Source organism: Coturnix japonica, chromosome 5, assembly GCF_001577835.2.
Source record: "Coturnix japonica isolate 7356 chromosome 5, Coturnix japonica 2.1, whole genome shotgun sequence".
NCBI classification, from domain to species: domain Eukaryota; kingdom Metazoa; phylum Chordata; class Aves; order Galliformes; family Phasianidae; genus Coturnix; species Coturnix japonica.
In genome coordinates, this window is record NC_029520.1 from 48,941,892 (window position 1) to 48,957,582 (window position 15,691).

The 15,691-nt window shown below is 49.6% G+C and overlaps 1 long non-coding RNA gene across 1 annotated transcript; it reads right to left on the reverse strand.

The window, feature by feature from the left end:
* Positions 1-5,352: 5,352 nt before the first annotated feature.
* Positions 5,353-15,623, reverse strand: LOC107315428. The gene is made up of 4 exons (XR_001555904.2): positions 15,398-15,623; positions 14,213-14,331; positions 9,481-9,597; positions 5,353-9,393 (listed from the first exon to the last, which is right to left on the reverse strand). It is a non-coding gene; the product is annotated as an uncharacterized LOC107315428 (long non-coding RNA).
* Positions 15,624-15,691: the final 68 nt, after the last annotated feature.

Here is a 15,691-nt window from a genome sequence, read left to right on the forward strand (position 1 = left end):
CATGTCCAGTCTGCATCCCACCTCTCATATCACACTGCACCACTGGAAGTTTGCTTTGAAAGAAGGATCCAACAATTAATGGTCACATGAAATGAACTGAATTTACACACAGGAGCTTTACAGTGTGGGTATTTGCTATTGTAAGCACGTTCTGGACAGTGTTAGAGTAAGCAGGATGTTGCAGGGAACATAGCCCTGCTCCAGGAGCTGGATAAGAGTAGCTTTTTAGTATCAGTGTGAAGACAGATCAACTCCTTGTCAGCTATAGCACTATAAATATTAGTCTACTCTTGATTTATCAGTCATTTATCCAGCCCCTGCTCTGCAGCAGCAGCTTCTAGCATTGATGACAGAAGGGCTCGGCATTTCTGAAATTCATAATAAAGAAGCTGGGTAAGATCTCCCAGGCTTGGGATTTCCTAATTAACACTGATCCCTAACAGCTCATCTGTCTGGGAGAGCCCTGGACAGGCTGCAGCAACTGAAGCACTGGGGAGCTGCACAATGCATTGAGCTTCAGTGCTCCAAAGATGCAAGCATGGCTCAAGGACAGCAGCTTGAGCAGCGCTCAGTGTGGGCTACGTCTCCAGTCCCCTTTCTTTACAACGCTGACCATCCTTTTGTCTTTCAGTATACAGTATTTTACTTTTCACTTGGAAAATCAGATATGTCGCCTGTGGAGAATTTCATGTCAGAGTTCAGGATAATGTTTTCTTAGAAGAGGTAAGACAATGAGAAACACCATCATCCCCAGTGGGAAACCATTATAACCTTCTGTCTAATACCTTTTGCCCTGTAGCTATCTGGCAGCTTGCAGCGCACTTAGCATTAGGCTTTTCTGTGTTCAAAGCTGAACTTGCTGCCTCCACACCCCTACCACCAGGTTGTCTGTCTTCACCTGCTTTCTCCTGTATGAACTGACAGTAGTGAGAATGGGGTTAATGTTCTGGTCTTGACAAAGGGATCCTAACCCCCTTCCAACACACCTGTAGGGTGGCGCATCCAGAACCAATTTTGCATCTTAGCGTCTAAAACACTGAACCAAACTTGAAAAGGCAAGAGTAAAGGAACCGAATAAAGGAGACTTCACTCTGTATTGGCCATGAAATCCTTAATGCTTCATGTCATGCTTTAGAAAATCACTTTAGACTAAGACTCACTCAGTGATTACAGTCCCCTTTTCAGCGCCAGATGCCCAAGTGAAGCTCTGATGGAAGGTTTGGAAAATGCCTTTTAGCCATGGACAGGGAGTTCTATCTGCTCAGTCTCAAAAGAGAGAGACTGGAAGGCAACTTGATTACACTGTCTTCACGTGGGGAAGATAACAGGCACTTAAAAGGAATTCTTAATCTAGGAGAAAGGCTTAACAAAATGCTTTTGGCTAGAAGCTGAATCCAGACCGGTCCCAATTAGAAATAACACACTTAAAAAATCATCTTTTTTTTTTTTTTTTAGAAAAGGCAGCTGTTCCAATGGTTGTGATCACTGGGACAGCACCTGGAAATGGCAGAGCCCCCAGGCTGAGAATCTGTGGGGAGTTCTGCTGTCCTCCTTTCCTCCTTACTGGGCACAAGAGAGGGAAACCTGTCTGTAATTTAGCACCGACCTAACCTAGTGGCCCCTTCTGTGCTTAGTTAAACTCTCAGAATAATTGTATTAAAAAGATGAAGCAACCCTTCCTAGCAATCACATTGCAGCTCTACTTTGGTCCATATCTACCTGGGCACTAACAGAGCTTACACATTGAACCACCTTATCCAAACCATACTTAAAAGGAAGGAAAGAGCTACACAAGACAGCCAGTCCAGCCTGTTTCACTGTGTTGATACCTCACTCCGGCTGGTTTGCTGTTTGCTGCTGTCCTTTTCCATGTATATTTGAATGGGAACAGAAGCTGCCTCATGTAGGAAAGCTTTCTACAATGCTCTCCTGCCCCTATCAGCCCATACGCAGGTAGGTTGGATGGAAGCAGGCAAAACAGACAAACCTACATTTCTCCTCATTAATGCTTGCTAGTTCCTAAAGTATAGATATATAGATCCTAAAGTATAAATGCCACCAAGACATGAGGCATTTAACACGACAGTTCCCTTTTTGTAAGGGTTTCAGAGGAAACACTGTGCTTGCACACTTCTGCCTTTACAGCAGTAAGCGTAGATCTATATAGAAAAAGAAATAAAAGCACAGTTTTCCATCTTTCCACCCCACAGAGAATCACAGAATCATTACAGTTGGAAAGGCCACTAAGACCATGTAGTCCCACCACACCAACAATATCAGGAGAGCAACATGGTTCTCCCCCAGTCACTGGCTCTGCTGTGGAGACATAAGGGAAGTCCAGGTTTCTACTTGAAGCTGCTAAAAGTAGCACCAAAGTCTTATTCACAGCAATTTGCTGCCCTCTGTAGCCCAAACAGAGCTCTCACTATTAAATTCAGGGCAGGAAAAACACTGTTCAGTGAATCCCTCTTGGGCCCTGGGAAGGATGGTACCACAAAAAGGCTGCAATGCCAGGTCCAGCCGAGCAAAGGCCATGTCACCCCACAAGTGGGAGACACCACTGGAGGAGCCCAGGTTGCCCAGAGAAGCTTCAGGAGCAGCCTGGTGTAGTGAAGGTGTCCCTGCCCTTGGCTATGGGGTTGGAACAGGATGATCATTAAGGTCCCTTCCAACCCAAACCATTCTGTGATTTTAAGTCATCCCAAACGCTTCCCATTGCCAATGGAGCACTTCCCAGGAGTCAATCTCAAAACCTCAAAGGATCCACACTGCAGTTTAAAAGGAGACAAACATGGTTTGGGGCAGTGCCCCAAAGAGCAGCCTGATGCTCATGTTTCAAGCAGGTCTGCCATGGCTGTAAGCTATAGGAATTCAAAGCTGGAATAGAAGTCTGCAGAAGCTGAAACAAAAAGAAAAAACACATCAACCTGAAGGAAGACCCCAGAGAGGCCCAACTCTTTAGCATACTTTAAAGCATCTGCAGAAATGGCATTTCTTTTGTCAAGCTGAAGCTGCTCATTTATCTCTGGTGAATTACCCAGAGTAGAGCCCAACCAATGGAAACCTCTCATACACATGGAACAAGGGGGGGCTGAGGTTTGGGATCCCATAATCCAGCACAGAAATACATGTCTGGAAGGATACTCCAGAGACTGAGCACTTCTTGGCCTCTGATGCACATGGCACCAGTATGTGGGTTATTTGTGACAAGGATAACACAACCCCAAACAAACTGGAGCTCCTGTTCTCCTATTATTGAGAAGCAATTTACCCCTCCCCACTTGTTACCTTTATGAAAACTAACCGCAGAGCTTCCAGCAGGGACAAAAGCTCTTTCAGTGCAAACCGACCAAGTTCACATCCAGGATTTTCCCCCAAGAAAACATTTCTGCTTTCCATCCCTGCCCAGTTACCTTCACACAACACATCTCTCAATGCGACAGGTTCTCTGGGTTGGATGTAACCTATTTGCAGTCCTCGAGTGGATGCAGCCCCCTAGTGGTAAAAACAGACACAAACAACGATGCAGTTTTTTCTATTTATGCATAGGATTGTCTTAATAGACAACCACCGCTTCTCCTTCTCTCTGCTATGTGCATTTGGGGATGCAAACCTTGGGCACTGCCTGGGTCCAAAATGCTGAGGAAATACTCAAAAAGAGGCTGAAAAATGAGTACAGAAGTCTCGTTTTGGGACTGCGTGGGAGACGAGGTCCTTTCAAACCCTCCAGGACTCCTGGTCGCATCCCCTCACCGCCGCAGTCATCTCCCATCCGTCCTTCGATCCAGCAGTGCCATCGTCAGGCAAAGCGCCCTCCCTGCACCGCATCTCGAACACATTTTGCTGTCCCCACGCTGCCACCCACAGGGCCCGGTACTGTGACCCTCTCTGCAGTCACAGGTCCCCAACAGGTCAGGGCCATGCTCAGCTGGACGCTGATCCGGTCAAGGGTTCCCCAAACCTTCACACTCAAGCTGCATTTGGGTTGTTTTTGTTGGTGTGGGGTTTTTTTGGCTCAGAAGGCAGTGAAGCCCTGGCAGTGCTGCCCAGAGCTGTGGGTGCCCCATCCCTGGAGGTGCCCAAGGCCATGGATGGAGTCCTGGGCAGCCTGAGCTTTGGGGAGCCCATGGCATGGGGTAGGGATGAGGGGGCTCTAAGGTCCCTTCCAACCTAACAAGTCTGCAGTTCTATTTTTCTCACCTGTCTGGACAGAAGCACATCTCCATGGCCTGGTGGCAGCTGGAACATCTCCTTCAACAGTCTCAACAATGCTGTGGACTGTCCTTCTGAGATGATATCGATTTCCACCTGTGTGCACTGGGAGTGCTGCACCATCCAGGGAGAGACAGACCTTTACCTTCCAGTCACCCTTCCTCTTCCTTGCCAGTAGGTGACACACACAGCCCTCCTTGCTGCAAAATGACAACAATTTCCATGAAGCATTTTGCTTCAGCAGCAGTCACCTTGCCCTGGCAGCACTCAGCCCAGCTGGGTATACTTTGCCATTAGCAGCTCATCAGCCTGTGTGCAGCACAGCCTGATCCACTGAGCTCGAACAGCCAAAGGATGCTCTTGAGCTATGCCTGAGCCAGGAGTGCCCAGCATCCCCCAGCCTGACAAACAGTGCTGCTTATCTGAGGGCCTGAATTAATTAAGCCCTGAAATGCACATGGTATGGGATGTAATGCTTGAATTACAGCTGTAGGTGCTCTCACCTGGCATAGAGGTGAGTGATTTGCTACACCTGAGGCAGCTAATGGCAATGCTCAGGTCTGGGAAACATGTGAGTTCCCAGGTGGGACCGGAGCCCTGGCTGGAGGTGGGCACTGTAGTACCCAGCTCTGGCTGCTCCAAGAGGCTCTTCACAGGCTCCCATCCTGCAAGGGAGGAAAGCTCTCCCTTTTATAAACATTCATAGAATCATTAAGGTTGAAAAAGACCTCTGAGATCACAAGGTCCAATTGACAGCCTACCCTCACCATGCCCACTGCCCACATCCCTCAGTGCCATATCTCCACTGTTCTTAAACACCCCCATGGATGGTGACCCCACCACTCCCAGGGCAGCTGTGCCACTGCAGCACCACTCTAGGAGAAGAAATTTTTCCTATTATGTGTTGGGGACAGGATGAGGAAGTGCCAGGATAAGGGTTTGCATGGAACCCATAAGATCTGCTCCAGCCCTGCACATCAGACATGTCAGATGGGCCTGGATTCACCCCTGGGAAGCCCTCCCTCCAGGAATAGGTGGGTTTTTCATCTATCAGAGTGTTAACGTTGTTAGAAAGCTTTCCTGAGTAGCTTTGCATGTTAACTCCTAAAGAAAACAGCATGTATTCAACAAGACTCCGTCTGATTCAATAGAAATAGACCTTTATTAATAACATGCACGTTGTATGTATATTTAAAATACATATACATTTTTCTACTATCCACTTTAGAAAACAATTTCATAAAAACCTTTCCGTCAGGTCCCGAGTAATTTTAAACATTAAAAAGCCACCTTCCATCATAGAATCCATAGGCATTATCCCAATGAGGTGGTGTACAGTCGCCGTGTAACACAGTGCAGGCTCATGCATTCCGGCAGAAGCGAGCGTTTCCTTTTTCTGCCGAGTTAACCACGTCAAATATCAGATGAAATACTCGACGGCACCTGCCGCAGTCGTTATATGCAGTGGAGATTCCCTGCTGAGAGCACAATATGGCATTGAAAAGCTTTTTTTTTACACTGGTTGGAGCTCACATGAAGGCATTGCGGGTAGCACAGAACCCGGAGATGGCAGGAACTGGGAAAAAGAGAAGTTTGGGGACCGACCGTAGGGAGGAAAGCAGTCTAGAAAAGAGGAGAGGAGGGAAGTGCCAAACTGTGAGGTGGGGGTGGTGCTTCCCAAGGCCCCGTGGGCACAGAGCTGCATGGCGTGCATGGGGCTGTAGGCTAAAAGGAGGGCTGTGGGTTTGCATGTACAAAGGCTGCATGAGGATGGGACTTTAAGGCACCATAGTCCAGATACTCAACACATTCATCAAAAAACAACAGTTCCATTTACAGTGCAATATCAACATATTCCAGAAGCCAAGTGGCAGCTCTGCCGTAGCTTCTCACCAGTAATTCAGCAATGGAGGAGCACACTGGGGCAGGGCAGCCCCCACGCTGCACATGCTGAGCATGGAGCACATAAGGAGCCTTGCACGGATGTGCACAGAGAGGCACAGGCAATAACCAAGGTGTGCGGTGGAGCAGAGCCCTACAATTTGGGGGTGTTGGGTTGCAAAGCTGATTCTGTGCAGAGCCTCTTGTTGCTGCTCAGTGCCACCAGCTCAAGTCCAGCACTCACAGCCAGGTGAGAGAGTGGCACAGAGGGAGCTAAACTCTTTTAAACACTAATTACAGTCACACGTGCTGTTCCGAGATGACAGTGCATTGTCATAAGCCAGCCCTATTGGGAAAGAACAGCTACCTGTGAGCAGGTTTGTCATTGCCTCCCAGCATCACCTAATGAACACTATCTCCAAGGCAACAGAGTCAGAGGGAAAGAAGGACCTTCCTTACATCCAGTGCAAACATAGCCCATGTGTGGGAGTTCCTACCGCAGTCATAATGGAACATATATATATGTGTGTGTATATATATATATATATACATATATACTTATCACTGAAATCTGACCACCTACATATTCACACATCAGAGCCAGAAGAGCTGAATTGCAGCTACGAGCCCTAAAGCAGAACAATCACTGCATGAAGCTGTATGAAATGGCTGGTGCCCAGGAGCTTGGAAACTAAGCGATAAAAGCAGTACGTTGTTCAAAAAGTGTCAAACTGGAGCAACTCGTGATGCTGCTGCACCTCTGTACTGCTTTATCACTGTAGATTATGGCTATCAAGTGCTAATGGATGAGTGATGATGAATGTGAGCCACTTCTCACTGGCAAATATCACTGTGTGAAAGCACAGTGCTCTGTCAGAGGGGCTCACAGTAAGCAGGAACATACCTGCCCTGTTCAGCAGAGGAGGGAATTGTTTATGTGATGGGGGGAACATGCTTTCTTTTTCAGGTGAGGTTAAAGGCCTTAATCCTACGGAGCGTCCATGCCATTGCAGCCATTTTTATTTGATATCAGATTTGTTTTTCAGGCCAGGACTGTCCTCTGAGTGTAACCAAGCAGAACAGAGGGGGCAGGAGCCCTAGCATCTTTGCTGCATTGCTGCGAGTTCAGGCAAAAAACAGACAAAAAAGAGCAAAATAAGGGCATAAATCAGGTCAGTTTAGAGCAGAAGAATCACACTGATTGAACACCTACATTACACACTGTGCCCCCAGTGCCCTCCTGGGCACAGGCACTGCCACAGTCTCTGCCTGCAGTGCCCTATTCTCCGCCTTCCCACAGTGCCTGTGCTGCTCACACTCCCCACTTTGCAGGTTATCCTGCCCCCAAAATAAGCTGTTGTTTTGCACTAATAATCTGTGCCTTCCTGCTGCTTTCTGTCCCCTAAGCCTGTACTGCTGAGGCAGGAGTTCATGTTGCTCCTTGCACCTCCTGCTCCTGCCCTTTCTCCTTTGTCCTGTGCTGTGAACACATGCCCAGCAGCTGCAATGTTGCAGCTGAGGTGCTCTGAGGTTCCCCCTTTAAACCTGTACCGAGCACATCCCAGCCATGCAATGTTATTTCTTTGTACTTAAGAAATAGCATCAGCCATCAGTAGGACAGGTTTGGACCACTGCTGTTTTAGTTCAGCAGTCCCAGCTTCTGAGACACAGGTATATCAGTCACTGATACATCACAGCTCCTTCATCACATTCCCCCAGGTTACAGTGCAATCATTGCTTTTGCTGGAGCATCATCTCTTCCCTTATATTACTCTTTGGTATTTTCATGATATAGCTTTGGCAGCTATAAAAACCTTCCACCTGTAATCACCAGTTTGCTGATCAGCTCTCATGTCAACCCACAGCTCATGAAATATATATTTACATAACCTAAGGTTAATTCCTGGGTCAAAATCAGGCATTTCAGTTAGATGGGGCCCTGGGCAATCTGATCTAATACTAAACATAGCAGCCCTGCCCAAGATGGGGGTTGGAACTTGATGATCTTTGAGGTCCCTTCCAACCCAAGCCATTCTATGGTTCCACAATTTCACTTCACCTGAAACACCATTACCAACACTGAGTAGCTTCATCTGTCATGTACATTCACTCTCTACCCAAAGGAGTTACCACTGTTCTTCTGCCTTTCCATGTCAAAATCAATTATTACCTATGATTTCCCAGCACCAGTGTGAACCCCTTGCCCAACAGCAGGTCAGCATGCAGGAAGGTATGGGGGAAACAACCCGAATAAAGCTAAGGGAGCACAGCGATGGGACAAAGAAATGACCTGTCCTGTGAGCTGTTCTGTTCTGTACTAGAATAGCAAAGTAGATGTTAGCTAAGAGAGAATGTAAGTAAAAAGGTGAATGCAATTATTCTAATAATAATAAACTTGCAAATCTCATTAGAGTTGAAGTAGCAAGCAAGTTAGTCTGTGACCATCCCAGGCAAAGGCCATTCCTTTGGCACTGACTCCTTCATGTACAAAGCATTTCCTTACAGAAACTTCCTATCTGTCCCTTCGCAGTAAGTAACTGGCACCTGGCTCCTCGCTGCCGGACTGCTCCGCTACCTGGGGCTCCCCTTCTGCTAAGGGTGGCACGACTGAACAGCAAAGTGATTCCCGGTGTCTGTATCTACACACAGAGAACTGCAACACGGCTTTGCATCCACACAACATGTTGCACGTGGGTGAGGCCCTCAGCATCACACCTGCCCTGCGTGTGCATGGTGCTTTGTGGCCAATTGGTTAATGGTGGGGCTGCAGAGCGGTGCCCAAAGCACCCAACTCACCCCAAGCTGTTGAGTCCAAGCTCTGCTCCCACCTCACCACGGGCGTCTCTGCAATCAGTGCCTCATCCTAACGCCTCAGCAAGCAGTTCAAGCATTCAGAAACAAACATCGGTGGGTCTAACAGCTACTTTAATTCATTTTATAAATAAGCAATTGAGAATTTTGCTCCAGGTGGCTGCTTGTGTAGCCCATCCCATAAACGGCGTTCTCTGCAGAATAAGGCACAATGCGATACGAATGCAGCTCTTCATAATAGAGCGACTGGGAACAGCACTCGTGTACCATAAACTTCAGCCGTTTTCGTGAGTCAGAGTAAGCAGTCCTATAGCACGGAGCCTCCTTAAAGTATTCATAGCTCTCCCTCTCTGTCTCTAGGTGAATCTTCCTCAACAGATTGTTAATTAACACCGACCTACGGAGATATGCTTCGGGATCTTCCAGGAATCGGAGTTTCTGGAGAGAAAGTTTTAGAATACAAGTCCGGTCCTCAGGGAGTATCAGGTGCTGGGGAGCAAAGAGCATCACACGGGTCTTTAGTAGGGAGGGATGGAACGGAGGGAGGATGGGAGCTGGAAGGAGAAAGCTACTCACTTTTGGACAATACTCATGGTAATCTTGATGTAGATGTTCTTCTTCTGCATATTTTCTCTTAAAGTAAGCTACTTTCGACGTCGTTAATGGATTTGATAGGCCCCTATCAGATCAGCTCTGTGCAAAATTAAGAGAGAATTTAGGTTAGATTTAGGTTAGATGTTAAGAAGAAACTCCTTACTGTGTGCACCCCATCCCTGCAGGTGCCCGAGACCATGGAGGGGCCCTGGGCAGGCTGAGCTGGTGGCTGGCAACCAGCCCTCAGCAGGGATTGGAGCTGGGTGAGCTGTAAGCTCTCTTCCAGCCCAAGCCATGCTCCGGAGTAGTGACCACCCGCACTGGAGCTGCTGCCATAAGTACCATCAGTATCACGGCTGGCGACAGCCACTCAGACCAGGGTAAATGATGACCCGACCCCAGATCCGAGTGCTGCTGGTCAGCCTTGCAGTGAGCTCTCGCTAGGTGGTGGTGTGGTCCCATGGCAGCCCGGCTTTAAGTGCAGGCTGCTGTTTGTTGGTTATCACCGAGTGCACCCAGCCTGCTTGATGCTCAGCCCTTCATGTAAGGGAATGCAGAGCAGAGCCCTCGGGGGTCCCGCTGGCTGATCCTCTCTACCAGAGGTGTCACAGTGCTACATTACTGCAATGGGACTGTAACTTTCCTTCTGGTGAGCACCAGACAGAACGCAGACTGGGTTTTGGTTTGCGGTTCATTAGACGGGAGGCGCAAGTGTTCGGGGTTGACATCATCGTGGACAATATTCCCTCTGTTAAAAGCAGTTTCTGTGGCTTCCTTTCAAATATGCTATTTTTTGGAAGGTTATTCATGGTGAATTTTAAAGCCCACAGAACGTTACCACCTGGAGCCACTCACAGTCAGGTCTCGGAGCTCATGCTTCCTCCTCCAAACTGAGATGCCCTTACAGCTCTGTGCAAAACCTTGGCTTTCTGGGGCAATAACAGACCTGATTCTGGAATGTAGAATCTCTCCTATGGTAATAAAGCCAAATACACCGCAGAGAGAGGAGAGAGCTCATATGGAGTGCTGGAAGGATCCTGCCATGCTCCCTGAGCTGCAGCTGGGAGTGAAAGGACACAAACACTGATCCTGCAGGGGCTGGGAGCAACTCTTCCTCCCTGGTAGGACGGAGTGATGTGCTCTGCCTTCCTCCTTCCACACCAAAACCCACATGAGGTGCCCAGAGAGGACAAATCCTCATGGAAGACTCTTCCTGTATTTTCTCGCTGAAGTTCAGGTTAGTGAGGATGGAGGTTTTCTATAAAAGGACATTACAAACCTGGGCAGAAATCCCTTGGCTGGTGGATTAATGGACTGTCTGGAGCCAAGTGACCCAGCCCTGCTCCAGGACCAAGCACTGCACTCACAAAAGAGGAATCAGAAAGGGACTGTTCCTCCTTGCAATAGGACGATGCCAAGTTTTGGTCAACCTGGAGCACTGCATGCAGCTCTCAGGAGTCAGGGCACAGCTACGATCTCCACAGCACAGCCAGCCCCAGGCAGCTGAGAAAAGTGGTCCAAATGCACAGCCTTCACTGCTGACAGGTTTTATCCTACATTGGAATTCCACTGGAGACAGGGCACCCTGGGCATTTAACTACTCTCATACTGCTTCTCCTAGGTTAAAACCTCCCTGCTGTGTTATCTGAACACAGACAGAAAAGCATTTACGCTCCCAAAGCTGTGGGATAGGAGAACATCACAAGGACTCAGGGGAGACCTTACAATGACCTGAAAGGAGGTTGCATCGAGGTGGGGTTTTGCCTCTTCTGCATAACTAGCAATAGGATGAGAACCAGCCTCAAGTTGTGCTGGGGGGGTGAGGGAGGAAGGGAGGGTTCAGGTTGGACATTAGGAAAAATTTCTTCTCTGAAAGAGTTGCCAGACACTGGAACAGGCTGAGGGAGATGGTGGAGTCACCATCCCTGGAGGTGTTCAAGGAACGTGTAGATGGGATGGTACCAAGGGATATGTGGTTTAGTGGGGAAATATTGGTGGAAGGTGGTTGGCCAGACTGGGTGATCTTGGGGGTCTTTTTCAAGCTTAATGGTGATTACAGTTTTCCTCAGCCTTTCTCTAAAGAGGACAGAGGTATGAAGGATGAAGTGATGTTCCCATGGCCCCATCAAGAATGGGAATAGAGCCAAACCCAGAGTGGAGGCTGAACCAACCAGGGGCTTCTTGTTCTCCTTTAAAACAATCTTCTTATAAAACTCACTGCCTGGTGATTTCCACTGAAAAGGCTGAAAGTGCATCTGTGTGCTCTGCATGCAGAACATGAGCAGAGGGAGGACAGAAACCCAGGGCATGCAGAGCATCACTGCTCAGCCCTCCATCTCTTCTCCATTCTCCCTTGAGATGAAGGATGACAACTGGGACACCACCGGCCTTAAGGACAAACGGTCCTGAAGAAGGATCAGCAAACTGCTTGGAGCAGCCATGCCAGATGGACAGGGAGAGGCTGTGTTCAAGAACCACGGAGATGTGGTGCAGAGGAACACGGTCAGTGGGCATAGTGCAAATGGGTTGGGGTTGGACTTGGGGACCTCAGAGGTCTTTTCCAACTTTCTTTCTGTGATTCCATGAAGTTCCCTTCATCTGGCCCCATTCCCTTGCCCTGTCCCCACTTCTGGGCTACAAGGCTGATTTTAAATGGACAAACTCCCACCCGCAAGCACAAAGCTCCTCAAAGACCAAGAGCAGAGCAGACACACGCTGCTCAGTGTTGGCTGTCAGCAAAGCCCAGCGGCTCCAGCCCTGCAGGACTCCTGAAAGTCAGTGCGGGCTGCCTGGCCGGGCTGCAGGCACGCACGGCGGTAGTAATGCGGCAGTGAATCAGACCCTTCGTGTTTTGTTTAAATATAAACATATTGAATCAGTGCTTTGCTTTTTTTTTTTTTTTTTTTTTTTTTTTTTTTGTGAGGAAAGGCTATTCTCGCCAGCCAAGTGTTTTGACAGCTACAGCAAGGTGGTATGAGTCACTGCCTCCGCCTCAGCCAGCCTTGGAGACAGATACATCTTAATCACATTACGTTTTTTCAGCGCCACACCACAATCCCAGGCACGGGGCCAACCTTCCCCCCAGGGATGGAGCGGTGGATCCTGAGTGCGAAGTTTGCCCTCCCTGCCTGGCCGAGCCCGGCTGCTCGGAATGCACACAGCAGCACGCAGCGGCTCCCGCTGCCATTAGTGCTAATGGAAGTTGGGAACATAAATCCCATGCGTGGCACTGAGGGGATGGAGGCTGCTGCCTCCCGGATCTCCCCAACGCAGCTTCATGAGGTCTTTAACTGTACTTTCAAATACATTCCCGTTCTTACTCCTTGCTCTGGGAATAATTACAGCGCCGCGTGGACCCACAGAGTTATTAAGCATGTTTGGGCAGAGGGCGAGATTAGGCATCTTATCTAAATGGAAATGGAAATTGATTTATAGCACGGCAACTTCATGATCAAGCTGCAAATGGCACAAAATAGTCTTCACCTGCCCCAGGGTCCCCCATCATACAGAGATAGAGCCTCTCCACAGCATGAATTAGTGCTGCTGCTCCCAGGAGGGCTGCAAGGTCAGCCCAGAGAGGGGGGTTTAGCAAATGACTGAGCAGCTGAAAGCAAAGATTGTGCTTTTCCACTTCAAGCAATGGAAAGGAGACTGCCAGCCCCAGGTCTGCAGGTTGTACAGACAGCTGCTCTGAGTGTTTTTCCCACCTTTCCTGGGGAAGAGGACGTGTCCCTGCAGCACGATGCTGCAGTGCTGGGGCCGGAGCAGCTGCTGCTCTCAGTGCATCACTGCAGACGGCTGCAGGGGAAACTTGGGGGCTCACTGGGTGAGCCGGAGCCAACAGCACCTCATACATGAAATGTGCCGGTACCCCATTGGGCTTCCATCACAGCACAAGGGGATGGAAGTGCAAGAGAGCTGGCTGAGACTGAGAGCATCTCTGAGCATGTCCTGCATGCACAAATAGAAAACCCAATACTTCTGAGCAAGCAGAGATGGGCGTTTATTATCAGTAGGAGATGTGACTTTGACATGGCTGGAGATACTGCTGTGTCCTTGCAGCTGCCATCAAACTGCAGTGATGAATTCCCCTGCCTCTAACCTCAGCCATGCTGCAATCACAGAGTGCTCAGCTGAAACCCTGCTCTGATTTCACGTTACACTGCTGCATTTCTCAGGACAAGCAGCCTCAGGTGCCACCGAAGCATTCCCAGCTGGTAACACAAACCACCAAAACACAGGCAGAGAACACATGAATGGGAAACACTGCCAGCCCATGGGTTTCACATGGACTGACAATTGCAGAGCATAGGGATGGATCTCCCACTCCTCACCCAGCCACAGAAATCCCCTTGATTACTTGAGGGAAGATATCAGCCTTGCTACTGGCTGAAGCTGTGTCTCGGCACTTTAAAACTGCCTTCTTTTGGGGCTTCTAATAGCTTTATATATCTCCCTAGTTCATCTGTGTGCAAGACACAGGTGTCAGGATAGTTCTCATGAGTGCATGAAAATAGAGACATAGTGATGGGGCGATTTCTCTGCTCCCTTTCCCTGCAGCCCTGCTGCCTCCATCCCTCTGACCAAGGGAACAGATAAAGCTCAGCCAGATGCAGCAAAGAAATAGAATAACATCCTATCTCAGTCCCCCTTTGGTAGAAATATCCCTCACTCCAAAGCCCGGTCAACAGTAGTTGGCAAACGTGGCAGTTACCTGAGGATGTGGAGTCAGTCTGCAAAGGGTCTCTCTGGGATGACGCCAGCAGTCCCGGTGAGATCTCCTCGCACGGGCTCAGCGAGCATTGCTGGCAGCACAGCCCTGCAGAACGTCACCTGTGGGGGGACCAAGGGGAAACATGGCTCAGATGGCAGCAGCAGGATGGGCACGAGAGGAGAGAAAAACAGAGTTCTGGTGTCACATCCAACTCATAGAATTGGTTGGAGAGACCGCTTAGACAGCCTATTCCTAACTCCCAGACTTCACTCTCGCTTCTCAGACAGCCTTTCAGACATAAACCAGAAAGTGAGGAAAAAACCACGTCAGCCTCTCAGCAGAACGGCTGTAATGCTCCCACAGTGAATAATGCACACACAGCTCCTCGGAATACCCGGAAGTTTGCAGAGCCAGAACACGACTGCAGCCTGAACACAACCTCGTGAAACCAAGGGCTGTGATCCCCATCAGCTCTTGTCAGCCCAGCAGGAAACTGAAGGGATACTACTGAAACCACAGCATCATTTGGAGCGGCAGCGCCCATTTCCCAACAACACAACCCCCCCCTCCCTGCAGAGTAACACAGCTCTGGGCAAAGTCAGATTATGGGTTGAGTGTCCCAGGATTACTGTGCTGTGTATGTTTCTATGTTTGCTTTCTCGAGGGACACCATGGTGTCGCACCTTCCGGGGCTGAGAAACATCAGCAGACCCGTGTGTGCAGACCCAGCTCCGTGCTTGTATGTGCAGAGATGCTCGTACTCCCTATGTCCACACATGAAGCAAAAGCAGATCTAAACACCGTGAAAGATAGAGGAAAACAACGTGTGTGCGTGCATGCGTGTGTGTGTGTGTGTCTCGCAGCAAGAACACATCTATATTTAGGTGGCTCTCTCATTCCCGAGGATGACACTTAGCAAATAGGCAACAAAAAGTAGCTCCGCTTACTTTGCAGAGTTCTCCCATAGGATGACAGCAGACGGAGCAGCACCTCAGTGCACAGCCCGTAGCCCTGCAGGACTAACTGCGCCCGGCTCGGCTCCGTGCCCTCTTCCAGCGCGCTGCAAAGCCGGCAGCTCGCACATACCAAACTCCCTCCGTGCCAGCAGCCGCCCGCAGCCCGGCCAGCAAATGCCACGCTCTCCGACTCGCTGTCCGCAAACACCCTCAGCCCTGCGGCACTCACCCGGCGATCCCCGGCTCTGGAGGGGGAGCTGCTCCCGTCCTTCGTCCTTCCCCGGCCGCTCCGAGCTGTTGGCTGCCTCTGGAGGTGGTGGCACTGGTGGCAGCTCCTGCGGGTCCCTGCAGCCACTGAGGAGCGCATCACCGCCCGGCTGCAGCACGCGGAGGTGGGCGCCCAGATGTGCCCGGCACGGATTGGTCCAGCGGGAGCAGATGTTGCCCGGTTGCTAGGAGCGTTGCCAGGCGCTTTGCTAGGAGACGGTGACGCTCTCCCCATCACTGGAGCGACTCGAGGCGG